Below are 26,755 nucleotides of genomic sequence, written 5' to 3'. Positions count from 1 at the left end.
AATTGGTCCTGGAGGGCCTGTGATTAGAAATACCCCCTTTTTGTTGTTCATTCCTCAACCTTGAGGGATATAGGGTGATGACTGCTCTGGGTTCTTCCTGCTGATAAGGGGTGTAGGTTGTTCTATCTCACTGAACCAGTCTCTTAGTAAGGTGATGATGCGGGTGGGCTCCCACAGTTAGGCTTATATTATGAAAGCAAGTAACCAGGTATTTAATAAGAAGCATTTCTGGAGAAGTAAAAAGAAAAAAAACTTAATAGCTGGAGCAAATTATAAACCAGTTTCTGAGCCCAGGGGGCAGCCAGTCAAGAAGATCACTAGATGTCATGGTCAAATCATCTTTTGCAGTTTGAAGTGTCTCTGATGATGATGTTGGATGTTCAGGTATCTTTCTGACCAGCTTACCATTTTGAGAAGTTCGGGAGATTCGATCGGAGACGTAAAAGAAACTTTCCATTCCAAACAAATGGACTGAAGGTATATTTTATTATATAGAGGAGAGGAAAGGTGATAGTCCACAAACAGATCCGAATAGGTCAATTAATAAGAGGGAAAAACATCAGCTTGATCAGAAAGGGAAACACCTGCATTGACTGAGATAGCAGCAGATTCGAATAGATCATATAATAAGAGGGAAAAACATCAGATCCATTTTGGAAAGGGAAACACCCAAATCAACTGAAGGGAAATGACACAAATCAACCGGAAAGAGAAACACCAGCTTGACCAAAAAGAGAACACATCAGATCAGTTACTCACAACATCCACGCCCCACTGCCAGGGAGAGTCCCTTCAATTGACACAGCTGGGCGGGAATCGGATCATCAGAGGTCCTGGGCAAGGCATCCCCTCCACAGGTGAGACTCTCACCAGGCCTCAGTTTCCAGCAGTTTGTATAGCATCAGTAATTTCCAGAGTAAGCAGTTACAGAGTTTGCAGAGCAAGCATTTAGTGTTCCCACGCACAAATGGTTATCAGTGGTGTACGTGCACTGAGCCTCCTGGCTATTGTCCCAGCCCAGCAGTTGTGTACGTGCATTGTTTTCCCTGGTTATCATCCCAGTCCGGCACAGATGGCCAGTCCGTCCCAAGCTACAATGCCCAAAGAGCCTTGAAATGTTACAACTTGCAACTCTCTCCATGGGAGAAGGGCCAATTCCCGGGAGAAAGGCCAGTTCCCATCAACAGAAAGCAACTTTATATTTTTTTGTGTGCTGGTGGCTATAGGTCAATGGAACGGCCAAACATGGCTGTACCCATGTCAAGACATTTTCGGCCGTGGCCGTCTCCATTAACCATAAGACACCATATGCACAGACAATGAACTTCATACGGAAGTACATAAGGCACACCCAAGACCACAAAATCCAATGACTACAATAATTACAAAACTATCTCACAACAAAGGGCCTAAACCCCAAGGTAACCAATCAAATAACCCCTTAGAATATGAAATATTATTAACTTGGTTTGCAAATCATGTACAGCATCAAAGATAACATTAGATAAGGTAACACCTAGGCCTAAACAAATTAGCTTGTAGAAGTCCAGACCAGCCCCCATCACAGAGGGTAGCAGAAGTCAGGGTAATAGGGAAATTATAATTAGTTCTGTGTGATTGATCAGATATAGGCTTATACTGAGAAGTTGTTTGATGTTTCTGAGACCAAATTTTTCGACCATTCATAGTCCAGGTTACAGGTCCCACTATAGAGCAGCTGGTCCAGCAGTGCAGGGTCAAGGGTTGTCCTACAGAGACATTAGTTGGCATGTAGGTCTGCAGCAGACATGGAGTTGCAGTATAGCGTAGCGAGCGCAGCAGGAATATCTATTCACATAAAGAAACAGAATTTTTAGGGACATGATATAATTGTTAATTTCCTGGATACATGACTATGAGTGTTGCAGTGGGCCCTTGGGCCATTACTTCTGTGGTGCAGGGAGCCGCATTGGGTGGGTGTGTCACCCACACTTTTGCTCCAGGTTTCCATCCATCTGTAGACCCAAATCCTTGCATTCCTCTTTTAGTTAACTCAGTTGGAGGTTGTCCTTGTGACACATTCGGAGTCAGGAGGGGAAGTACCAATAATTGTTTCATTCGTTCCCCAGACTCTATAGTTAGGACTGTGTCACTACCATTATATAATATAAATTTTATTTCTCCTTGGTAATCTGGAGGATCAATGACTCCTCCTAGTACATCAATACCTTTTGCTACTAGTCCAGAGAGTCCTTTCAGCAAACCAAAAGTGTTTTTGGGGGCCGGCCCCGTGGCTTAGTGGTTAAATGCGTGTGCTCCACTACTGGCGGCCCGGGTTCAGATCCCGGGCACGCACCAACGCACCGCTTCTCCGGCCATGCTGAGGCTACGTCCCACATACAGCAACTAGAAAGATGTGCAACTATGACATAGAACTATCTACTGGGGGGCTTTGGGGCGAAAAAAAAGGAGGAGGATTGGCAATGGATGTTAGCTCAGAGCCGGTCTTCCTCAGCAAAAGGAGGAGGATTAGCACGGATGTTAGCTCAGGGTTGATCTTCCTCACCAAAAAAAAAAAAAGTGTTTTTGGGAAATTGTACCTTTATCCCAGTAGAGACTATAGATTGCTTCTTAGGGGGCAATTGAATAGAATAAACAGTGGATAAGTTCAATCCAGCTGCTTCCGCCGTGGCACGAAAAGGCAGTTTAGCAGATTGAGTCAATGGCCAATGTGTTAAGATCATAAGCTCATGAGTGGCGGTTGCCACTTCTGTAATCTTTGCTGGTAATAACCTTGACAGGGGAGTCTCATTAGGGCCTAACGGTCTGTTATGTAACATATTTAGAGCAGTACTTAGGTGGTTGTGCCACCCCTTTAATGAGCCATGACTGAGTCTTTTCAATTGTTGTTTAAGCAATCCATGCATTCGTTCTATGAGGCCTGCAGCTTGGGGGTAATAAGGTATATGATAAATCCATTCTATATGATTTTCCCTGTATAAGTTTGAATTAACTTACCTGTAAACTGGGAACCGTTGTCACTCTGAATTTGCCTTGGTGTTCCATAGTATAACTTAATTGTATCTAATAATTTTATGGCACTCTGTTGGGTGGCTGCTTTAGCCAGCATAGCTAATGAATAACCAGAATATGTATCAACAGCAGTGCAAGTATAAACATATCCACAAGAATTTGGCAATAAAATCTATTTGCCAGGTATGGGTGGGAAATAATCCTTTTGAATACGACCTTGGTAGGGGTGTGGAACTCCTCGTTTAACTGTTGGCAAAATTGACATTGTTGTACTGCAGTGGCAATATCTTCATGGGTGACAAGGATTCCCCTTTGTTGTGCCTACCTGTATGAAGTTTGTTCTCCCAAGAGTCCACTCTTTTCGTGAACCCATTGTGCTAAGCCTGAGTTGTGCGCTGCACGAATCTGCACCAGCTGATCAGCATGAGAGTTATACTGTCTTCCTGTAGAAATTAAAGAACTGTGAGCATCAACATGAAATACAGTAGCAATTGTGTTTTGGCACCATAATCATATGTATTTTTATAATTTATTTTTAAGTTAAAAAAAGACTTTAATTTTGGCAGAAGTTTATCAAAAATTTCAAAAGATTTTAAAACTGTCAAATAGGAAACAATGCCTAGTTATTCATTTAATCAAGTTGACAATAGCAACAGTCAAAGGCAAACAGAGAGTTAAAACAGTCAAATAACAAAAACCTTAATAGAGAGAACTCAGTCCTTTTAAACATAGGAAATTATTATTTTTTTATTTTTATTTATTTTTAAATTTTTTGTTTATTGCAGTAACATTGGTTTACAACATTGTAAAAATTTCAGGTGTACATCACTACACCTCCACTTCTGCACAGATTACATCATGTTCACCACCAAAACACCAACTACAACCCATCACCACACACATGTACCGAACCATCCCCTTCACCCCCCCCCGGCAACCACCAATCCAATCTCTGTCCCACAGGAAATTATTTTAACAAAACATAGATGTTCTGTCTTTTACATAGACTTACTCAAAGGAACACCCTTTTAACCTTTTTAACCTCTATATCAAGAAACAGACCAAAGTTTAAGAAAATTACTTTTATAAGATTAAGCCAAATCCTAATTTTCCACCAGCTTACTTTAGCCAGCTTGACCATGTATAAAACTCCTCAGGGTTTTACTTCCACAAGCCTTCTGTCATTTACTTTTTACATTTAGAATTTGTCCTATGCCTTCTTTTCTTTTTTTTTCTTAGTACTTTAGGACAAATTTATCTTTCTTAATAAAACAAACAAAAATATCTCTATTCTTCATACCTTCTTTACGGACAACATACATTTTGCTTTTCTTGTATACAGACTTTCCAGAAATATGTACTTTCTCATAGAAAATTCCTCAACATGTACAAAAGATGTTTATCAATAAACCCAAGCATCTTTCAGTTTCTCTGTGATAAGAAACCAAAGGTAGACAAATCTATGCTTACTAACTGATTTTTAATGTTTTATCTTATGTGGAAATAACCCAGAGACTCAATAAATTTTTATCGACTTAATTTAGCAAAAAAGCTTCAAGTTACCAAAAAGATTTTGGAAGCTGTTTTTGAAATAACTTTGTCTTTTAGAAGTTTCTGTATATTTTAAATATTGCATTTCATTGTGAGAGGTTTTGAATCCTCTCTTTTAAGGGTGACCCTTAAGGCGGACTCATCTGAAACATAGGTTCTCCAGAATAGCCGTTACAATTTTAAATTACTTCAAAAGTTTACTTATTTTCACTTGCTTAATTTTAGATCAGGAATTCCGGGGGAGCTGAGGTGGGGAAGCTCAGCAAGAGAGGAGAGAGGAGCAGCAGATTCAGTTTCAGCTGCTGGCATGTTTAATTACTTTTTTTAAAGAGGCGGTACAGTATTCCTGATTTTATTTAGAAGCCTCAAAAGATTAAAATAGGCTTCCCATTGGTTGTTTAACTTTTTAGCTGGCTTTTTCCAATTGCATAAGCAAATACATCAATTTGGGTAAACTGAAATTGCCCCATTTTGGTCACTTTTTCTCTGGAGTCTATGGAATATTGTGGCCATGTAGTGTTACAAGAAGAAACTATCTTCTTCTTGGACATGGGCTCCTAGCTGAAGTCAGCCCATTTAGCCAAGAGGTGGCCCAGAGGGCTTTTCTTGGGGACAGATGGAACTCCCCCCCCCTTTAGAATTACGAACATACATAACAGACAGTCAAATGGGATCCCAAACAAAACAGATAGGTGCATCCAACAGATTCTGGGTAAAAGTCCTATAATTATTTCCATTCCAGTAGGGATAGCCCTGACTCTTAAAGAGATAGGACCTCAGATGGAGGGGAAGGGAGTTCTCAGTGTAAGCAAAACCAACCAGCCAACCAAACAAACAAATAATTCTAGAGCCTGTTTCCCTGTCATAAGAAAATGTAACCAGGGTCAGCGGTGCCGGGTCACATGGAAAGTACTGTGAGCAGTCCCTAGAGCAAATCACCTAGGCAGCTGCTGGACTGTTTTCCAGGACATCCCACCCAGCCCAGGGCCACCAAGCCATGGGCAAAGAGCCTCCCGGCTGGCTCGCCAAATTATTGGATACATATTCAGGCTCTCTATTTGTCACATAAGAGGGGCCAAATAAAACTAGAATGCCAGGCTCATGGCAAGGAAAGAGTTCCTATTTTGGGTGACATCAGCTGGGACTGCAAATCTGAAACTTATTTTTCTAAGAGTACCTTCTCCCTTTGATTACCTTTCAACCTTGTTATGAAGAGAAGTTAATCCTGTTAATTTGCTGTTTTCCTGTTTAACCTGAGGGGTAACTCAAGGGTCACAAGGATTTATGAGCTTGTTTTACAGAATAAAGAGAATGCTTTCAAGGATCACCAGATAACCAGCCCCTAGCTGCCATTGATGCCCAGAAGTCAGATTGCCCAGGGGCTTATTGGGAAAGAAACGTGGATTACCCCTTTATTTCTCTGAAACTCCTTCTGCCACACCCCTTAGCTCTATAAAACCCCTGCCCTCTTCTCTTGTTAAGGCAGATTTGAGACAACCCATGCTCCCACCTTCTCATCTTGGCCAATTCGGATAAACTGTTTTCCACCTCCAAGCACTGATGTCTCAGTGTTTGGCTTCCTGTGCATTGGGCACACGAACTTGAGCATTTAAAGGTTTGGTAACACTTTCATAGCAGTCTGCATCTCCAAAAGCTTCTTTTCTCATTTTTTTTTCTTTCTTTCTTTCAGTCTTAGGAATCGGGGGTAGTCTAGATAATAAGTCCTGGAGAGGTCACGAGTTTTTGAGATTAATAGGGAAGATGAGTTACTTGTCAAGGGACTGACACGCCCATCCAGTTACATTATCCTTAATTTGCTTCTTTCCCTCTGGGTACATAGTTTTATCTTAATTTAGGGAAGAAGACCAAAAAAATTCCTATCAGGCTTTAAATATCAGCTTGGCCAAATTCCTGATCATAAGTTACTAAATCTTTTCAAATATCTTGTCAAGTTCTAGCTGGCACAAACAGTAACTATTCCTGAAAGCATTAAACAACTCCATTAATCTTTTTATTTTAGTTTCCCTTTGACTGATTAAGGGCAGCAATTTCCCAGAAACTCTTTCAGAGTCTTGTTAACCTTGGGAGGGGCCGTCTTGGGTCCTCCTTCGAAGGTAGATACAGGGGTATCTGTAAAAGCCATGAATTAATAAGTGCACTTCTTAAATGATCTTACCTAGTTGGAACGTTCCTTCTAATAGCCAATGAACAAGTTTTAGAGACTCAAAGGAGCCCCAAAGTGGCCACTGTAATTTTAAATTATCCTAGGTTATCTTGATCCAAAGATCCAAGCATTTACAGTTATCCCCACAATATAATTTAAAATACAGTCAGGCATAAAAGATGTAATCACTTGTATACAAAGCCCTTCATTCCCAGAGGGTCCTGTTGGAAGAAGATTAGCACAAAGACAAAAACAAAACAAAAACCCTGAACAGCTGTTCTCACCTCCTTCCATCGCCACCTTGAAACTTCCCACTGAGGTGTGTTGGCCATGAGGGTCATGCCACCCTGACTGTGACCTGGGGTGATCAGGCATCCCTGACCCCTCACCCAGTCCGTCCCTCATAGACTGGTACTGGTGCTTAGGAGAGGGGATCCTTTAAGGGACTGGCAAAACTGTTCCTGAGGAGAGAAGCTCCCTTGGTCCTTTTCTGGGGAGTGGGGCTCCCTCAGTTCATTCCTGGGGAAAGGCCTCTCCTTTCCCTTAGTCTGTTCCTGGGGAGAAGCCCCTCTTCTCCCTCAGTCCTGTGTGGGTGCACACACCCTATTCTGATACTAAACCAAAGGTAGATTTTATGTTGGCTCTTGGGAGATCCCCCTTGACTAGAACGAAGCAGCAGAAGACAAAAGGCTAAGTGCAGCTGTAGGTGCCAGTTTGGTAAGAGTCAGTGGGGAGAGTCCCGCAGTCAAGCACCGAGAAGGACAGTCCTGGTTTCCCTCCCTTTCGCAAGCCTCCAGCAGCATAGGTGAGTCAGCCCAGGAGGTGCTGCTGCAGCCCATTGCTTCACCTATTGGGAGCTGAGAGGCTAGAATCAGGGAGAGGAGCCAGTGACTATTCCAGTCTCACCAGAGTCACCAAATTTTGGATAATGTAGCCCAGAGGGCTATAGGTGGGGATCAAATTAGCATTTCCCATTGTGTCAGAATTTAGGTACGACTGGTCAAAAGTATATTTATGCTGCAGCTAGAACCAGATCTTGAAAATATCAGGTGTCTCGAAACCAAGACCCTCACAATGAAGGCCAATCCAAAGCTTCCTTTTTGGAAGTCAAACTAGAAGGAAGAAGAGATAAGAATCTGGTCACTTGTATCGAAGTTATTCACTGAACAGACATCTTCCAAACCCAGAAACCATTTCTCTATTGCAAAGTGAAATTATGCACCGGAGCCAGCAGTGCCAAGCCATGAAAAAATCCTGGAATGGTCCCTGGGACAAGTGGTCCCGGGCAGCTGCTGGACTCATCCACAGGTTCTCCACATTGCCAAGGGGCTGATAAACTATGGGGAAAAAAGTCCATCAGGACTTTCCTCCTGGCTGGCTCACCAAATTGTTATCAAACCAGGTTCATTTTGCCTGCCGCACAATTATGCCAATCTCTGAGACAACGAGTTTGCAAAGAGAAAGGATTTAATCACAAGGCAGCCAAGTGAGGAGGCGGGAGAATCAATCTCAGATCCGCCTCCCTGAAAACGGGGACTCGAGTATATATATTGGGTAGGGAGCAAAGTGGTGTGAAGTGTGGGAAAAGATGATTGGAGGTAAGAGGAAGTGACGTAATTGATGATCTGTGCAAGTGTAGTCAAGCTTCATGCCTTTTCATAGGACACATGTTCACAAAATGGCAGTGGCCTCATGATCCGAGAGTGGTTTTTAGCTCCTTGATGTCAAAAAGGTCACTTATTGAGCATTTGCACAGGCCCAGTTGATGGATTGGTGGTCTCAACCAGCCTGAACTGGACAAGGGGTCTCAGTTTCTGAAAAACCACTCTTAATTACTCTGTTGATAAGATGGGGTCAGTTGAATTGGTCCTGGAGGGCCCGCAGTTACATTTGCTATGCAGCAAAAGCTAACTGATACAAGCTGTGTCTTAACAGCAGCATCATAGTTTTTTTTCTGAGTCCTCATGTGGCATCAAATTTGTATAGATGGAAAAGTGGTTAGAGATAAAGATACTTATGAACTCCTGGACAATGAAGAATAACTCGCTAGATAGTCTGGGGCGTGGAAGAAGCAAGACTGAAAGATTGGAGAAAGGAGGTCTAGTTGCCAATATTCCTTTTTGTTTTCCTCCCCAAAGCCCCAGTACATAGTTGTATATTCTAGTTGTAAGTCCTTCTAGTTCTTCTTTGTGAGCTACTGACAGACGAGTGGTGTGGTTCCACGATGCATGTGGATGGACCAATGGGAGTGAGCATTAGTGTGCATGTATTTATGTTTTCCATCAATAACCATCAGAGGGCATCCACCTCAGAGACACTGAACAACCATGTGGATACACTGACTCATTCAGTGGATGTCAGCCAGCCTCTGTCCTTACCCCAGCTCCCTCCCTGGTGCTTGCCACTAGGCCTATGGACAGAGTAGCCATGGTGGCCGGGATGAAGGTATGTTTGTTTGTTTGTTTATTTATTTTTGTGAGGAAGATCATCCCTGAGCTAACATCCATGCTAATCCTCCTCTTTTTGCTGAGGAAGACCAGCTCTGAGCTAACATCTATTGCCAATCCTCCTCGTTTTTTTTTTCCCCAAAGCCCCAGTAGATTGTTGTATGTCACAGTTGCACATCCTTCTAGCTGCTGTATGTGGGACGCGGCCTCAGCATGGCCAGAGAAGCGGTGCGTCAGTACGCGCCCGGGATCCGAACCCGGGCTGCCAGTAGTGGAGCGAGCGCACTTAACCACTAAGCCATGGGGCCGGCCCCAGGGATGAAGCTACGAATGGGCCTATACATGGGCTCATGTCACCAAGTTGATCTAGCTTCTGCTGCTCCCGCTGAATGTCTCACCTGTCAGCAGCAGAAAGCACGGCTAAGCCCTCAATATGGTACAATCTCTTGGGGAGACCAGTCTTCCACTCAAAAGCAGGTTGATTACATCAGACCCTTTCTACCCTGGAGGGGGTAGCTCCTAAATGGAATTGACATGTATTCCCTGCATGGGTTTGCTTTCTCTGCCCAGCTACCCCAGAGCATGCTCAATGGGGTCCCACGTACAAAGTGGCCGTAGTGGAGACATGTTCTTCCCATCCCAAGGTTGATTTAGGAGCTACTGCTGAGTGCCCAACCTAAACAGCAGAGACTAATACTAAGCTCCCCAAATTCCCTGGGGAACCAGCTGGCTACCTGGAGGCAAGTGGACTTCATTGGACCCTTTCTCATCATAGAGGGGCAGTGCTTTGTCCACATGAGGATAAGACACATCTTCTGGGTATAGATTTGCCTGCCCTACCCTCAAGTGCTTCTGCTAGCACTCCCTGTCATGGCCTTACAGAATACTTCATCCATCACCATGGTGTCCCCCATAAAATGTGGAATGCCAACCAGGGGATACATTTTATGGTGAAGCAAGTATGACAACGGGCTTATGCTCACAGAACTCCTGGTCTTAACAAATGGCCCCACCACAGTGGCTGACAGAACAGCAGGAGAGTCTGCTGAAGATTCAGTTATGTGCTAGCTGGGAGACAATACCTCGTGACTTTGGGGTTCTGTCCTATAGCATACAGTACATGGGCCCACCCCTAACATTTGAAAGGGTAAGGCAAGAATATACGTAGAGGCAGACATACCATATGTCTAAATATTTTGAAGTTATAAATCAAGCTAACAGTCAAATACAATATGTTCTGCCTTCCTATCTTAACAAATACACCTTCCTAATGAATTGGAAACTCAGATTTGAATTTAGAGTTTTTGAATATCTGTAGCACAAGGTAAGCCAGCCCCCAGGTGCAGCCTATGGACCAGCCCCTCCCTTTCCAACCACTGACTTTGTCTTTCCATCAATTTGTATGGACACCCAAACTTTCATATCTCAAGCTCCATCCACATGCCCTGCAAACAGCCAACCCTTGGCCACTCCATGAGCCTAGAGGTGTGTATGCTGACGGTGGCAGCACAGGCCTAGGGAAGAGGACTGTGCAGACTCTGGAGGGCAGGGAGTTCCAGGGTCCTGGGCACCCAGAGTGGCCTGGAGTGTGTGGGCTCCAGGTTGGTACATCCCCTTGGCCCAGACTCCTCATCCCATGAGGGTGCCCCCACAGGAGAAACAGAGCAGGGCCTCTGAAGTGCTGGGCTCAAGTCAGGGGCTCTTTTTGCCCAGGGTCTAAAGGGCACATGCCTTAAACCAGTGGCCAGTATATGCTTCTTCCCCTTAACCTGAATGCATGGATTGGGGAACCAAGGGGTGAAGGATGAAGTAGCCCCCTCACACACATAATAGCCTGGTTGAATAATTTTTGCATCTCATCCCCCATGACCTGGAGTTTGGGGATGTGAAAATCCTAGTACACAAGGAGGAATGTTCTCATTGAAAGCACAGTCAAATGCACTTGTTTTCCTTAGCCTCTCACTTGCACCTGTGCTGCCCTGATTTTACTCCTGAGGACACCTGGACCAGCTCTGAATCACTATAGGTGTGGGGCAGGCACTATTTGTCCCAAGGCAATGGTGGGGAAGAAGCAATAACACCACTCCAACAGCTCCTCTCGGGGGGTTTACACACCCACAGTCAGCTTGCCTCTAGCCAAAGCTACTGCCCTAACCTTGCAGCCACCCCACCACCCCTGGGGTTTTTCACAATCTTCCCATCTCATGGTGTTTTTCCTCTGTAGTTAATCCAGCATATTCGTAAAATCCAGAATCATGCCATAGTTCATTTCTAAATATTTAGAAATTTCCACTGAGATTTCCTCTTTAAGTTGTGCATTATTTAAAGGATGTGTCTCAATTTCCAAATCAGTAGGAGTTTCTGGCCTGTGTGTATGTGTGTGTGTGTGTAATTCTAACTTCATTGCATTGTGGTTAGAGAATGTGGTGTGTAAGTTACGATTTTTTTGAGATTTCTTTTGGGCACAGTAAATGGTCTATTTTGTAAATGTTTATGTGTATGCTTAAAAAGAATGTGTATTCTCTATCTTAGGGGTACATCTATGTGTGTATATGTGTCTGTGTATGTGCACACACACATTTGATCAAGGTTGTTAATTGGGTTGTGCAATTCTACTAAATCCTCACTAGAATTTTTTCTACTTTAACTGTTTATGTTAAAATCTCCAGCTATAATTGGACGTTTGTCAATTTCTCCTTCTAGTTCTTTCTATTTTTTTGAGGTTCTGTTATAAGGGGACAGATGATTTCCAGATTCTCATACCAACACTTGTTAATATTCATTGTCTAAAATTTTATTTTGTCTGATTTTAGTATTGCCCTACCAGCTTTCTTGTATTTAGCTATTTTCCCAGTAAATATTTTTCCATCCTTTCATGTTTAACCTTCCCGTGTCCTTTTTGTTTTGTTTTATTTTGGTTTTGGGTCTGCCTTACAAGGATCATGTGGCTCATTTTAAAAACTCAAATTGATAGGCTGTCTTTTATAGATGAGTTTATTTCTCATATTTATTATGATTTCTAATATCATTGGATGTATTTTTAATATCTTATTTGGAATTTTATGATACCCATGCTTTTTTCCTCCCCCACTCCCTACTGCTTTTCTGTTTTCTGTCGGATTAAGAAAATTTTTCTTCTCCATTTCCCCCTTCTCTCTTCATTTGGAAGATATGCATCTATTTCTATACTTTTAATTATTACTCTTACATTCTTGACATATGTACTTATCCTTATATTTTTTCCATCAAAATGTAATGTTGATGGGGGCTGGCCCTGTGGCCTAGTGGTTAAGTTCGGCGTACTCTGCTTCAGCGGCCCAGATTTAGTTTCCGGGCACAGACCCACACTTCGGCAGCCATGCTGTGGCAGTGACCCACAAACAAAATAGAGGAAGATTGGCACAGATATTAGCTCAGGGCAAATCTTCCTCAGCAAACAAAACAAAACAAAAGAAAACTCATTTTGATCAAAATATCTTTCCTCCTTCTGAGTAAGATAAGAATCTTAGCATTTTTTTTTACTGTATTCCAAACTTTCTCTCTTCATATTTTATGATCTTGTTTTCTAATATTTCAATTTACAAATATTTAAATATTTTAAGTTTAGGTTTTTAGGCACAAATTAGTCCTTATTTATAATCAATTATTGTTTAGACACATCAGTTTGTTTTATTGATTTCTAATCTTACTATTCCTCATTGCATCCCACTAATTTCCTTCTGGGTATATTTGCCTTCACTCAAGCACATCTTTTAGTAGATATCTCAGAGGCGATCTAGGGGTTGAAAAAACCCTTTCATTCTTTGTAAGCCTAAAAATGTCTATTTTACTTCACCCTTGAAGTTGCGTATAGATTCTAAATTGAGAGTTATTTTCCCTGAGCACTAGCTGGATCTCCAAAATATAATTGAAATGTCTTTTTTTTTTTTTTTAAAGATTTTATTTATTTATTTATTTCCCCCCTAAAGCCCCAGTAGATAGTTGTATGTCATAGTTGCACATCCTTCTAGTTGCTATATGTGGGACGCGGCCTCAGCATGGCCGGAGAAGCGGTGCGATGGTGCGCACCGGGATCTGAACCTGGGCCGCCAGCAGCGGAGTGTGTGCACTTAACCGCTAAGCCACGGGGCCGGCCCTGAAATGTCTTTTGACATCTAGTGTTGCTAATAAGCAGGCTGCTGCCAGTCTGGACATCATTTCCTTGTTAGAAATCTATTAGTATTTGCCTCTTTCTCTGGTGGTTTTTAAGTTTTCCATTTTAATCCTCGATCTGCAGTTTCACCACAATATGTTGATTTGTTTTTATTTATTCTGCTCAGAACTTGGTGTGTGTTTTTCGAACTGAGGATGCATACTCCTTTCTTCAATTCTGGAAAATCCTTAGCCATTAACTCTTTGAATATTGTGACTCTCTATTATTGCTATTCTTTTCTAACGGAACTCCCATTAGATGTCTTCTGGACCTTCTCGTTTAACCTTCCTGTCTCTTAACCTATTTTGCATTTTTTTTTTAAGTTCTTTAACTCTCTGCAGCATTCTGGGGAATTTCTTCAGATCTGTCTTCCAGTTCATGGAATCTCTTTTCAGCTAAGTCCAAACAGTTTTTATCTATCCACTGGTTTTCATTTTAATGCTTTTTTCCATTTATACACTTCCTTTTTTTTTTTTTTTTTTTTTTGTGAGGAGATCAGCCCTGTGCTAACATCCGCCAATCCTCCTCTTTTTTTTTTTTTTTTTTGCCGAGGAAGACAGCCCTGGGCTAACATCCGTGCCCATCTTCCTCCACTTTATATGGGACGCCGCCACAGCATGGCCTGCCAAGGCAGTGCGTCGGTGCGCGCCCGGGATCCGAACCAGCGAACCCCGGGCCGCCACAGCGGAGCGCGCGCACTTAACCGCTTGCGCCACCGGGCCGGCCCCATTTATACACTTTCTATTTGAATCTTTTTCAAATCTGCCTGTTGTTTTTTCCATAATGTTCTGGCATTGTTTTAAGGATTCAATTTCTAACTATGGTGTGGTTCTGGCTTTTACTATTATGCTGAATTAACTACAGAGGAAAAATACCACGCTGCTTCCAGGCCTGAGACCTCACAACACTGCCACCAGGTACCCAACCAAACCCTGTGGTATCAGGTACCCTGAGGCTTATGCAGTGCCACCTGGTTGAATGAAACACCTTTGTAGTGAACTGCTCACAAGCTCTACACAGCCATCACCTGGCTACTTGGGTCTCCATGAAACCTCTGAATCAATTACAGGACCAACACAACTTGGTAGTATTCCCAAGGGAGTCAGATTACAAGCGGACAATGCCATTAGGTGTCCTTTGGAGTGGGAGGTCATTCTGTTCTTTGGCACAGCAGCTCTAGAGAAGTCAGGAGCCAGCGGAGGTATGCTGGGTAACAGATGAATGGTTCCAAGCACGGACAAAAGCCTCCTACGCACCTTTAATTGTCATTGTGACTGGTTCACCTAGTACCATGGTCCCCATACTTATTCTAGAAAGAGAATGCCAGGTCCAGGTGATAAAAAACAGTGCACCTAAAACATGTCTGCCATTGCTTTCTGTCTGGGGCCTGTGCCACAGGGCAGAACAGAACCACTTAAGTGAGTCTCAGCTCTGAGAAACCAAGAGATTTTCTTAACTTGTCTGGGGGACATGAGTAGAACCTGGAGTCAGTGGTCTATGGAGAATTAAGGATTTATGAATGGGATGGGTATTTAATAAGTTTTCCAAATCCAGGCAATAGGCCTGAAATTGATGGGCATGATGGCATAAAGACCATGTGGTCCCACACCACAGACCTGGAGATGAGTGAGGGTATTGCAGCCACTGGTTGGGATGTTATGAATCAGTTACAATGGGTAATGGTTAGAGCCAAATGGAAGAGGGCATGAGGGTAACCCCATCATAAAGTTTGTGTGGCTTCTTACTACGGCGGAGGCTGGGGGATGTTACTGAGCCATGTGTCAGGAAGAAGAGGAAAACACTGATACTGATGAGCACTCGTGGTCTCTGTTAGAGGGATTATAGCCCAAGGTGTTATTTAATCTCCTCATCCAGCCATGGCAGTCCCTTTTATAGCCAGATAATTCAAGTTCATATATAAAAACGTAAAGGGTACTTACCTAACGGAGCCAGCTCAATTCTCCCTCACACTTTTTCATGGATGGGCCACAAAGATTAGAAGAAACTACACTAGCTTGGCATTACAAAGATAGCATAATTTAGAAATAAAACTTTTATAGATGACTTAGCTATGAAAAATGGCTACAACTACTGCTGCTGATGAAACTTTGGGGCCAGTGTCAAGGAGGTACATAACTCAGAAAAGAACAGAAATAGTTGGAAGGCGTTTCAAAATTTAATAATGAGCATTTTATTGTTCTCAGAAGTATAGGCAACTGTGTTAATATTTATGGTTACAAATACTGACCATTGGGAATCTAGGGTCACAAATACTGTGAAAATTAATAAAGGAAACCTCAACTAAAATTGGAGTCGAGAAGGTCTGTAGAGGGAGCTCTCATGCCCTACCATGCCACCCTCAATAACTCCCACACAGGAAGACTTCAATTACAGTGTCAATTGTTTATTACACAGTTACAGATCCCAACAGGAAGAGAGGTACCTTGCCCTCCCAAACAGGAAGTGTAACTACTTTACCGCTCCAGCAGGAGGAAGAAAATCTTCCTTCTGGCCCGGCAAGTGGTAGGAAACTGAAACAAAATTTGGTTACTTTAAGTTCCAGATGGTGGTTCCTGGACCAAAAAGCTGTGATAATATTTGAAGACACCTCCCATGGGGTCCAAACCCACAGATCCCCAATCCCAAACTCTGATGTGGAAATGAGGGGTCCTCACAATTTTCTAAGAGCTGACATGTCTTCTTCCTAGAAACTTCCATTCGTCTTCTACTGCTAAGATATAGGAAGAGAAGAAATGGAAGAAGAGACTTAAGACAGCCATTGATGAACAGCTTTGATATCTAGACTGACTAACTTTGAGGCCCATGACTGTTTTGTGGGAAAGGCACAGTGTATCAGGCTACTATTGCTACAGCAGTACCGTGTAACAAACAGCTCCAAACTCAGGCATACAACAGAAAGCACTAATTATCACACTCGTGCTAACAAGACAGTGGGCCACCTGGAGCAGCTCTGATCATGTGTCTCTCATTCTTCTGGAACCAGGGCATTTTTTTCCCTCATGGCAATGGGAGCAACACAGCAATGTGACTAGAAACATGCAATGCCTCTGTTGGGGGAAGAGAGAGAATCCCCCTCTGCCCCTTTCCTTAAGGTTCTTATGACTGGCCAAATAATTAACAAGACAGGTTAGCAGGAGAAAATAATACCAAGTTTAATAACATGTATACATGGGAGAAAGCAGGGACACTGCGTTTCTCAACACAATAGCAGAAATTCTCGTCTTAAGTACCATGTTGAGCTAAACACAAAGGAGGATGTTGGGGGTGGGGGGAGTCAGTTACAGGACATTACCACTAAAGCACAGTAAACAAGAGTAAGGTTATTATGCAGATTTAAGGCCTCACCTTCCACATTGATAAGTTTCCAGAAATGAGGTCATCCCCCCTCTTCCCAAGACAGAGAGGGAGATACCTTTACAAATGGAGATTTCCCTTATAAATCTAAATGTTTGTTTGGCAACTCCTGGCAGGGCCATCCAGAGACTGTGGCCAGAGAGACAGAGTTTCTGATAAGATGGGCTTGTTGGTGCCTTTCCTATTGTAACATCTATTTTACATTATATTACAGCCATCAGATGGAAGATCTGTTCCAGGAAGGAGCCACTATGTCAAATTCTTTAGCAGTTAGTGGGGGAGGTCAAATGTCTGTCAGAGAAAGCAATCAAGGTAAAGAGATATATTTCAGGGTGGCCAAATCTTGATCTCCCACACCTCTGAAGTCCTGGACTCATTCTGGCACACTGTCATATCTTCCCCTACCCTACTGACCAAAGCAAGTCATGTGGCCAGTCCCAGCACCAGCAGAGTGGGGAAGTATACTCTTCCTCTATGGGGGGAACTGCAAATTCGCCTCACCAAGGGTATGGATACAAGGAAGGGTGAATAACTGGGAACAATAATGCAATCTACTATGTGTGGTATGTTCATCAGTGGTTGGGAAGAAGGGGGTGTATATAACCCAACTCTCTACACTTAGGATTGTGAGGACACTGCTGCAAGACTGAGAAAGATGAAGATTGAAAATCGTACATTAGACTTAGCAACGTGAAGGTCATTGGTAATCTTGCCAAAGGCAATTTTTGTGACACTGTGGAGTGGAATCCATAATAGGGAGATTGAGGAGTGTGTGGCAGGTGGAGGAATGGTGGCAATGAATATAGACAACTCTTCAGAGAAATCTGGCTGTGAAGAGAGGGAAGAGAATAGTGGCTGAAGAAAAAATTGGGGAGGATTTTTCTTTTTTCATGAGAGAGGCATGAACATGTATAGTGCCTGTAAGGGTCTGGTAGAGAGGGAGAAATTAAAGATACAGGAGACAGAGGAGGTAATTGATAGGGCGGGGCCCTGAGAAGGGGCAGGGAGGGACCCAAGTAACAGGTGAGATTTGCACTATATGTAGTAGGAGGGACCACACCAGGTCCCACTCTTGACTCATAATGAACTTAGAGTTGACACCAATGCCCCCATCTTTTTCACAGCTGGAGCAGTTATGTTCTGAGTCCCTTTTCCTGTAATGGAGCACCAGTGTTTGGGATCTGAGTGCCCCTCTGGCCATTTATCCCTGCAAATTTCATCAGAATAGGCTCAGGCATTACTAGATAGAGCCAAATTTCTTTTGGTCTCGTTTCTGTCATCTAGTATATTAGCTACACTTCTCATCTTTGAATCATCTGCAAAATGTCATAAATACATAAATTAATATTTATTCTTCTTATCTTTATCCTAATTCTGTGTGTTGGTAGGAGGAGAAGGTGGCGATTTTAAGAGTCTGTACATATAATAGGGAAAGAATGGGGCAAGAGGAGAGAGTAGAAATTGAAACCCTGAGAGGTGACGTGACCTTCTCAAGGACACATAGAGAAGGAGGGCACAGCTGGAGCTTCAGTCAGAATCGAGTCTCTTGCATCTTGGCTTAGGGTTCTGTCACCTCCATTCTGCTGATGCTGATAGCCCCAACTGGCAACTGTGGAGTCTCGTAAATGCCTCTTTGTCCTTCGCTCCATGTCTAGTGTGTCACCTATAGAGGTGACTCTAAGAGTTGGGGGAACTTTATGGTCACGTTAAGATTAAGATTACATCTTTTTTTTACAGATTACAATTAACACCTGGCCAGAATGGCTTAAGCAGCAGGGCATTGGTCAGTGCTTTGCCTGAAGCCAGAGGAGCCTGCTCCTCAGAATTGTCCGTGACTCCCCAGTGTCACTGAGCACCCAAGCTCATACTGTTTTCCTCCTCCACTGTCTTACCTAGTGTTTCTCTTCATGGTGGAAAGACTAAGGCAGCAGCTCCCCAAACGGGGAAAGTGGGGCAGAGCTTTCTCCCCTTACGTGTCTCTCTTACCTGAGGCCCCCAGCACACTTCCCCTAAGCTCCTTCCCAGCCCCAGCCTCAGCCCCAGGCCAAGCCACATAGAAGAGTTTGGTGCAGAGAGAGGAGCACTGTTGGGATCCTGATGTTTCAGATCTCTTTCCTAAGAATGGATGTTCCAAGCTAGGATTCTGTATAAGTCAGGGATCTCCAGAGAAACGGAACCAACAGACCAACAGGTCTGTATCTATCTACATAAATAGATAAATCTGTATCTATCTATATAAACATAAATATAAATATAAATATAAATATAAATATAAATATAGATAGAGATTTAGATTTAGGTAGATAGACAGACAGACAGATAGACTGATTGATTTATTATAAGGAGTTGGCTCATGTGATTATGGAGGCTGAGAAGTCCCAAGATCTGTGGTTGGCCAGCTGGAGACCCAGGGGAGTCAATGGGATAGTTCCAGTCCAAGTGCAAAGGCCTGAGAACCAGGAGAGCAAGTTCTAGTCTGAGTCTGAGTCTGAAGGCGGAAGACGGATGTCCCAGCTCGAAGACAGTCAGTCAGAGAGAGGAAATTCTCTCACTCAGTCTCTTTGTTCTATTCAGGACTTCAACCCTTTGGATGAGGCTCATCCACACTGGGGAAGGCCACTTGCTTTTCTCAGTCTACTGATTCAAATATTAATCTCCCCCAGAAATACCTTCTCAGACACACAGAGAATAATGCTTAACCAAATATCAGGGTATTCCATGGCCCAGTCAAGTTCACACTTAAAATCAACCAGCACAGAGTCCAAACAATTCCAGGCATTCTGATCCAAGGTTAGAACTGGTGGTGTTTGCTTTCAAGGGAAAAATGAGATGGTGGGAATTGTGGAAGCCATCTCCCCACCTTGGTCTTTCTTTGTCTCTGAGGAAAATCTCATTCCTTGTTTACTCTAGAAATGAGTATTAGTGGGAAAGTCTAGAATGATGTGATTGAGATCAGGGCCGCGGAGATCTTGTAGTTTGCTGCGCAAGCCATTTGTCTCATCTCACCCTAGGTATACATGTATCCTGTGTGTCGTGTAATGTCAAACAAAACCTTGGAAGAGATGCAGGTACATTCAGGTGCATTTATGCCTAGAGAGAGAAGGAGAATGTACACAGAATACAGAATGTAAAGACATTACGGCGGAATTACATAACAGTGTGAAGGAGTGAATGAAATAGCATTAAGAGACTTTAGAGTCTTAAAAAGCCAGCCCTGGTGGTCTAGTGGTTAAGATTCGGTGCTCTTACAGCCATGGCCCAGGTTCGTTTCCCCGTCAGGGAACCACACCACCCCTTTCTTTGTTGTCACACTGTGGTGGCAGCATGTTGCTGTGATGCTGAAAGCTATGCCACTGGTATTTCAAACATCAGCAGGGTCACCCACGGTGGACAGGTTTCAGTGGAGCTTCCAGACTAGACAGACTGGGAAGAAGGACCTGGCCACCCACTTCCAAAAAAGTTGGCCATGAAAACCCTGTGAACAGCAGTGGAGCATTGTCTGATACAGCACTGCAAGGTGAGAGGATGGCGCAAAAAGACTGGGCAGGGTTTCGCTCTCCTGTACACAGTGTTGCTAGGTGTCGGAATCAGCTCCACAGCAGTAACAACAAAGAGTCTTAAAAATGTTAGTAAATGAGTATATATAAGTAGATAGCAGTTACTCATATGTCAAGTACTGTTCTAATTGCTTTACTTGTGCTAACTATTAATATTCTTAACAGCTTTGTGAGTTAGGTCCTATTATCATCATTTTACAGACGAAGCAACTGAAGCACAGAGAAGTTAAGGGACTTGCCCAAGGTCACACAGCTACAGAGTAGAACAGAATTTGACCTAGGCAGTCTGGCTCTAGAGTCTATGCTCTTAACCCCTCTCACTACTTTAACTTACTGCTCCTCAAAAAAATAGAAGAAATGCAAAATTCATCCAAGTGGTGAGGAAATTAGATGCAATCTTGGAGAGGATGAAGCCTTCAGTATACTCAAATTTAACAAAAAAATTAGGTAATGGTGTAGCAAGACTGAAAGTGATAGGTCCTTTGAGAATTCCCCAATTGTAGGATACGCATTTGCAAGGCCCAGCTGGCCGAGCATTTATTTATTTATTTATTTATTATAATTTTATTTATTTATTTTTTTCCCCCAAAGCCCCAGTAGATAGTTGTCTGTCATAGTTGCACATCCTTCTAGTTGCTGTATGTGGGACACGGCCTCAGCATGGCCAGAGAAGCAGTGTGTCAGTGCATGCCCGGGATCCAAACCTGGGCCACCAGCAGCGGAGCCCGCGCACTTAACCGCTAAGCCACGGGGCCGGCCCCTGAGCATTTATTTAAATCATGGAGAGTCAAGTCTTGCATCCCAGTAAAAAATGTCCAGCTGATAAACAACTCAGCCTGCTAGTTATTTCTGGGTAAAGTGAAATTGTTTTCTTAGTAATGCAATTTACTTTAATTCCTGGATAGTTCAGAGTTAAATATAGAGATGATAAAATAAATAAAACCCATCGTATTAGTACTTTTATGTCATATTCAGGAAAAATTTGTGTGTTAGTAAGCAACTGGGTAATAAATTCTAGACATTTTTTGATATTTAAGAGAAATGTAGGGCCGGCCCTGTGGCTTAGCGGTTAAGTGCGTGCGCTCTGCTGCTGGCGACCCGGGTTCGGATCCCGGGCGCGCACTGACACACTGCTTCTCCGGCCATGCTGAGGCCGCGTCCCACATACAGCAACTAAGAGGATGTGCAACCATGACATACAACTATCTACTGGGGCTTTGGGGGAAAAAAAAAAAATAAATAAAATTTAAAAAAAAAGAGAAATGTATGAGACATATTAAGTTTATAAATAGTGATGGAATGGTTTTAGAGAACTTGAGATTTACAATATTTTATCAATTTAATCGATTAGGTTTTCCTGGGTGGTTAAAGTACTTAGAGAAGTTTTGTTCATCAGATCAGACAAGTGAAGTACTTAAAAAAGAGAAAAAAAATGAATATGAATATATTACCCTTAAAAATGCAACTACAAATATTTTAAGGAATTTAATGAACTTAGATTGGTGTGCAAAAAAAGACTATCTGGCCACCAAAAAAGTGGGCCTCTCTTGCACAGGGGGAAGTCCTCTGTGGCTTGTTGCTAGGGTTGTTGCCAGGAAGTGACTGTGCAACCTGGGACTACATTCCCCAGGGCCCCTGCGGTTGGGTGCACCCAGTGACTAGCTGAGGTCAGTGGAAGGGAGGAGAAGTTATATATCCCCTCTATATAGGGGGATTAGGTATCTGCCATGCCTTTCCCATGAGCTTCTTTCTACTGAGTGGTGAGCTTAGAGGTCACATGTTGAGGATGAAGGGTTTACAAGGTGGAAAGAGCCTGAGTCCCTGAATCATCCTTTGAAGGAGAGTCATTCAACAAAACCACCCAACCAGGAACATCTACAATGGTTTTGTTTTGTTTTTTTTTGTGAGGAAGATCAGTCCTGAGCTAACATCCATGCCAATCTTCCTCTTTTTGCTGAGGAAGACTGGCCCTAAGCTAACATCTATTGCCAATCCTCCTCCTTTTTTTCTGTTTTTCTCCCCAAAGCCCTGGTAGATAGTTGTGTGTCATAGTTGCACATCCTTCTAGTTGCTGTATGTGGGATGCTGCCTCAGCACAGCCGGACAAGTGGTGCATCGGTGCACGCCCGGGATCCGAACCTGGGCCGCCAGTAGCGGAGCACGCGCATTTAACCGCTAAGCCATGGGGCCGGCCCCGATAATTGTCTTTACATGAGCAAGAAATAACAGTTTACTGTGTTAAGCCGCTAAGATTTAGGGGTTGTTTCTTAACAGCTATTATCAAACGTTGACTGATCCGGTTGTGAATGAGACTGTGTGCTAGTTATTCTCTGTTCCTCCAGATCTATCCTCCACCCTTCTCTGTTGTCCTGTACTCCAGGAAGACATCTATAGTCTGTAGGACTCATGGTCCCTTGTCCTCCTGCTTCCAGTTGGATTCAGTCAATGGGAGGAACTAGAAAGAGATTAGAGAGTGGAGGAAGAAAGAGATCAGAGCACAGTAGTCCCCTCTTATCTGAGGTTTTGCTTTCCACGATTTTAGTTACCGACAGTCAATTGTGGTCTGAAAGTATTAAATGGAAAATTCCAGAAATAAACAATTCATAAGTTTTAAATTGCATGTTGTTCTGAGTAGTGTGATGAAATCTTGTGCCTTCAGCTACATCCCGCCTGGGCCATGAATCATCTTTGTCCAGCATATCCACGCTGTGCATGCTACCGGCCTGTTGGTCACTTTGTAGCCACCTCAGTTATCAGATCAACTGTCGTGGTGTCTCAGTGCTTGTGTTGTGTTCAAGTAACTCTCATTTTACTCATAATGTCCCCAAAGTGCAAGAGTAGTGATGCTGGCAATTAGGATATGCCAAAGAGAAGTTACTGTTGTTAATCTCTTACTGTGCCTAATTTAGAAATTAAACTTCATCACAGGTATGTACGTATAGGAAAAAACATAGTATATATAGGGTTCGGTACTACCTGTGGTTTCAGGCATCCACTGGGGGTCTTGGAATGCATCCCCCATGGATAAGGAGACTACTGTATTTATCCCCCACCTCCCTCCCTGTGGTTTGGCAGTGGCTGTGGTTCCTCCACCTAAGGCCACAGCTCTTGCTGGATTCAGATATCCCTTTCCACTCCTTGCCCCTCAGCCTAAGGTGGTAATAGCTTCTGGCTGTTGCTAGTCGCTGAGGGCTTCACCACCCCGTCAGTTTCCTTAACCCTACCACATCTCTGTAAACAGTTCCTTATTTGGACTCACTTCAGTTATGCCCTTTTGAGTGAGCCATGTGTTTCCGCCTGTGAGGTTGACATTGACTGATGCATATGATTGTTTAAGGAAGTTTAATATTAATCAAAGTTTCCCTTGAAACTTAGGGTTAAAATTTACTGGGTTTATTAATAGAAATATCTCTTAGTTGACTTTTGTCACCATTTGTTATATGTGCCATATAACAAAACACCCCAATAATGCTTACAACAAGCGTTTATTCTCAAGCTCTTGGGTACAAATATCAACTATGGTTCAGCAGATCTAGGCTGGGCTGAGTGAAACGACTCTGCTATACACTGCTGGTCAGCTGGGCTTGGCTTCAGGCCATGCATTGGGTTTGAATCTGATTCCTGGTTTTCTTCTGGAGCCAAGGTCAAAGGGGCAACAGCTACCTGGGGCATGTTCTTCTTCTTCTCTCTCTTTTTTTTTTTTTTTGTGAGGAAGATCAGCCCTGAGCTAACATCCATGCTAATCCTCCACTTTTTTTTTTTTCGCTGAGGAAGACTGGCTCTGAGCTAACATCCACTGCCAATCCTCCTCCTTTTTCTCCCCAAAGCCCCAGCAGATAGTTGTATGTCATAGTTGCACATCCTTCTAGTTGCTGTTTGTGAGATGCGGCCTCAGCATGGCCGGAGAAGCGGTGTGTCGGTGCGCGCCCGGGATCCGAACCCAGGCCGCCAGTAGCGGAGCGTGAGCACTTAACCGCGAAGCCACGGGGCTGGCCTGGGGCGTGTTCTTCTAATGGCAGATCACTGGAACTCAGGAGAAAAAGCCAATCCACATAAATATATTTCAACCTCTGCTAACATCCCTTTGGCTAAAGCAAAGTCATGATTAAACCCAAGGTTGTAGGGGCATGGCTCACCCTGAGGCCATGGCAAGTGTGTGAGGTATAACTCTATTACAGGAGAGTAAAGTACTGGAACCAATAACTCATTCCAGCACAAAAATAAGATCTGTTCGTTGAATATAGAGCTTGCATTTGTGAGTTCACTAAATTTAATATTAATTTAAACCCTAGTAATCACGAAAAGACTTTTCAATGCATAAAAGCTGCATAATTGCTAACACTTACTAGGGAAGTATTACTTCCCAGGCACTGTTTGAAGCACTTTACATGTATTAATTCCCTTAGTTCTTAAAACAGCCTCATGAAGTAGGTGCTATTATAATCTATGTTTTTACAACTGAGGATGCTGAGGCACAGCAGGTAGGGGGCAGGAGCAGAGCCAGGTTCTGGAGTTCGTCTTTTAACCAGTACACTATACTGCCTCCTGAAGACATCTAGACAATTCAGAAGACAACTGAGAAGTCTGCAGCCTCTCAAGTCTGTGTTCCTTTTGCCTTGGTCCATGTCAGTGGGGTACTTCTTGACCACCAGGGTCAAGAAGCCAGCAGGGCAGCATCCTCGACTTCTGTCCTTGCTTCACTGTTCTGGACTTGGCCCTGGTCCTTCCTGACTTTCTTTCTGTCTCTTCTTTGTCTCATACTCACTAACGGAGACCCTCCTACATCCAGGCAGCAGGGGAGGTGTAGGGCGTTAGACTCAGCAGGCCTGGCTCCAATCCCTCCATGTTCTTGCACAAGTCTCTGAGTTTCACTTTCCTCGTGTGAAAATGAGACAAGTGCAACATGGAGGGCCCAAGAGTGTTCTGCATCAAATTGTATAATAAAATCCATTCATTCCTTTCTCCATCAGATAGTTTTTGAATATCAACTATGAGGCAGCCTCTATGCTAGGGATACAATGCAGAGCAAAATAGAAGTGGTACTGCTTTCCAGAGAACATGGAAAACAGGCAACAAACTCACACACACGTTAATATTCAACTACAGACTCCGGCCAGGACTGTGACCATGAAGTACTGGGTGCTACAGGACACCAAAACAGGAACTGTCCTAGTCAGAAAAAGGCCTCTTTTGAGGAAGTGACTTTTAACCAGAAACTGAAAGTGAAAGCCAGATAAAACAAGCACGGGGGTGTGGAGGTGTCTTTTGGGGAGAAAGACCAGTGTGCGAGAGCCTGAACACCTCTCAGGGCTCACTGAGATCCTGGCACAATCTGTTTAGAACCTTTCTCCTTTGAGGGCTAACCCTGCACACACATTGCTTAATTCTCATTCTTGAGCAAAGGATATCACTTCCTTTTTCCTTGAGATTATGGCAAGCCAGGTGTTGGAGGAGGTAATCAAGAGGACGAGACTGCCAGTTGACCTGCGAGCTGGACCTGGGCAATCGGAGGCTCCTCACACCCTCCTCTGTCTTGGAATGTATGCTCTGCCTACCGTTCCCACAGTGGGAGCTGTTCCAAGGACATAGCCTTGAAAGAGTAAGGTGTTGTCTAGACCATCTGGACAGTATATGTGACCAAACCCAGTTAAGGCTTGGATATAACCTTTAAGATTCTGGCAGGTGGATGTGAGATCTACTAGCCTCGTGGCTGCCCAAGACAAGCCTCGTAAGTAAGTTCCCTTGCTTATTAAACTTGACACCTACCAATCTGTAATGGGCTGCCTCTTTCTTCAGTCTCTCCTTGCCCTCCGTGTATGGGGGCCAGTCTGCAAACCAACACCAGGGTGTTTTGTCCCTACTCCTTCAGTCCTCTGAACAGCTGACCACCCAACCTTTTTTCTTTCAACATACACTTATTGAGCATTGGCAAGGGCTGGATTTGGAAATGAGGAAGGGCTAGTGAGAAAACAATCCCACCGGTCAAGGCAATCATTTACTCAGTCAGTCAACGAATAGTGCCAACTCTGAGCAGGCCTGTGCGAAGCTCTGGGAGTGGAAAAATGAATAGGACATGGTCGCATTCCTCTGGAGCTGAGAAGTGGCTATGAGGCACCAGCACCTTGTAGAGTGTCAGAAATCATGACTTCTTTCTTCCTTGAATGCCCCGCCTCTTGGCCAAAAGCACTGTTTTCATTGGACCAGGATGCAAAGCGGATTAATCAGTCTTCAAGAATACCATTCAGAACACTCAGATGTGGCATCAGGATCCGCTGGATACATCTGAGTTCCTTGTGGGCCACTTGAACCTTCTCCCACAAGGGACGAGTAGACAAAAGCCTGATTGTCAAAGATAAAGAGTTTGGCCTTTGGACCAGCAACACCAGTGGCAGAAGTGGATGTACTGGGCACTGGGAGTGGCTGAAATGACCAAGCTCAGAGGAATTCAAATAAGTTA

At 43.5% G+C, this 26,755-nt stretch overlaps 1 long non-coding RNA gene across 2 annotated transcripts in view; it reads right to left on the bottom strand.

The window, feature by feature from the left end:
* Window positions 1-467: 467 nt before the first annotated feature.
* Window positions 468-26,755, bottom strand: part of LOC147914998 (uncharacterized) — a 28,655-nt gene continuing 2,367 nt past the window's right edge. The window contains exons 2-3 of one of the 2 annotated variants that reach the window (XR_015554705.1): window positions 3,338-3,455; window positions 468-1,827 (exon numbers count right to left, since the gene is read on the bottom strand). This is a non-coding gene — a long non-coding RNA (uncharacterized LOC147914998). Of the gene's footprint in view, window positions 1,828-3,337; window positions 3,587-26,755 lie in introns of those variants that run through there. The other variant, XR_015554706.1, reaches the window with a different exon arrangement.

Source organism: Ceratotherium simum, chromosome 16 (assembly GCF_057802395.1).
Source record: "Ceratotherium simum simum isolate JZ-2026a chromosome 16, ASM5780239v1, whole genome shotgun sequence".
Taxonomy (NCBI): domain Eukaryota; kingdom Metazoa; phylum Chordata; class Mammalia; order Perissodactyla; family Rhinocerotidae; genus Ceratotherium; species Ceratotherium simum.
Note: the sequence above shows the minus strand (reverse complement) of the source record. Positions and strands in the feature narration are given on the sequence as shown.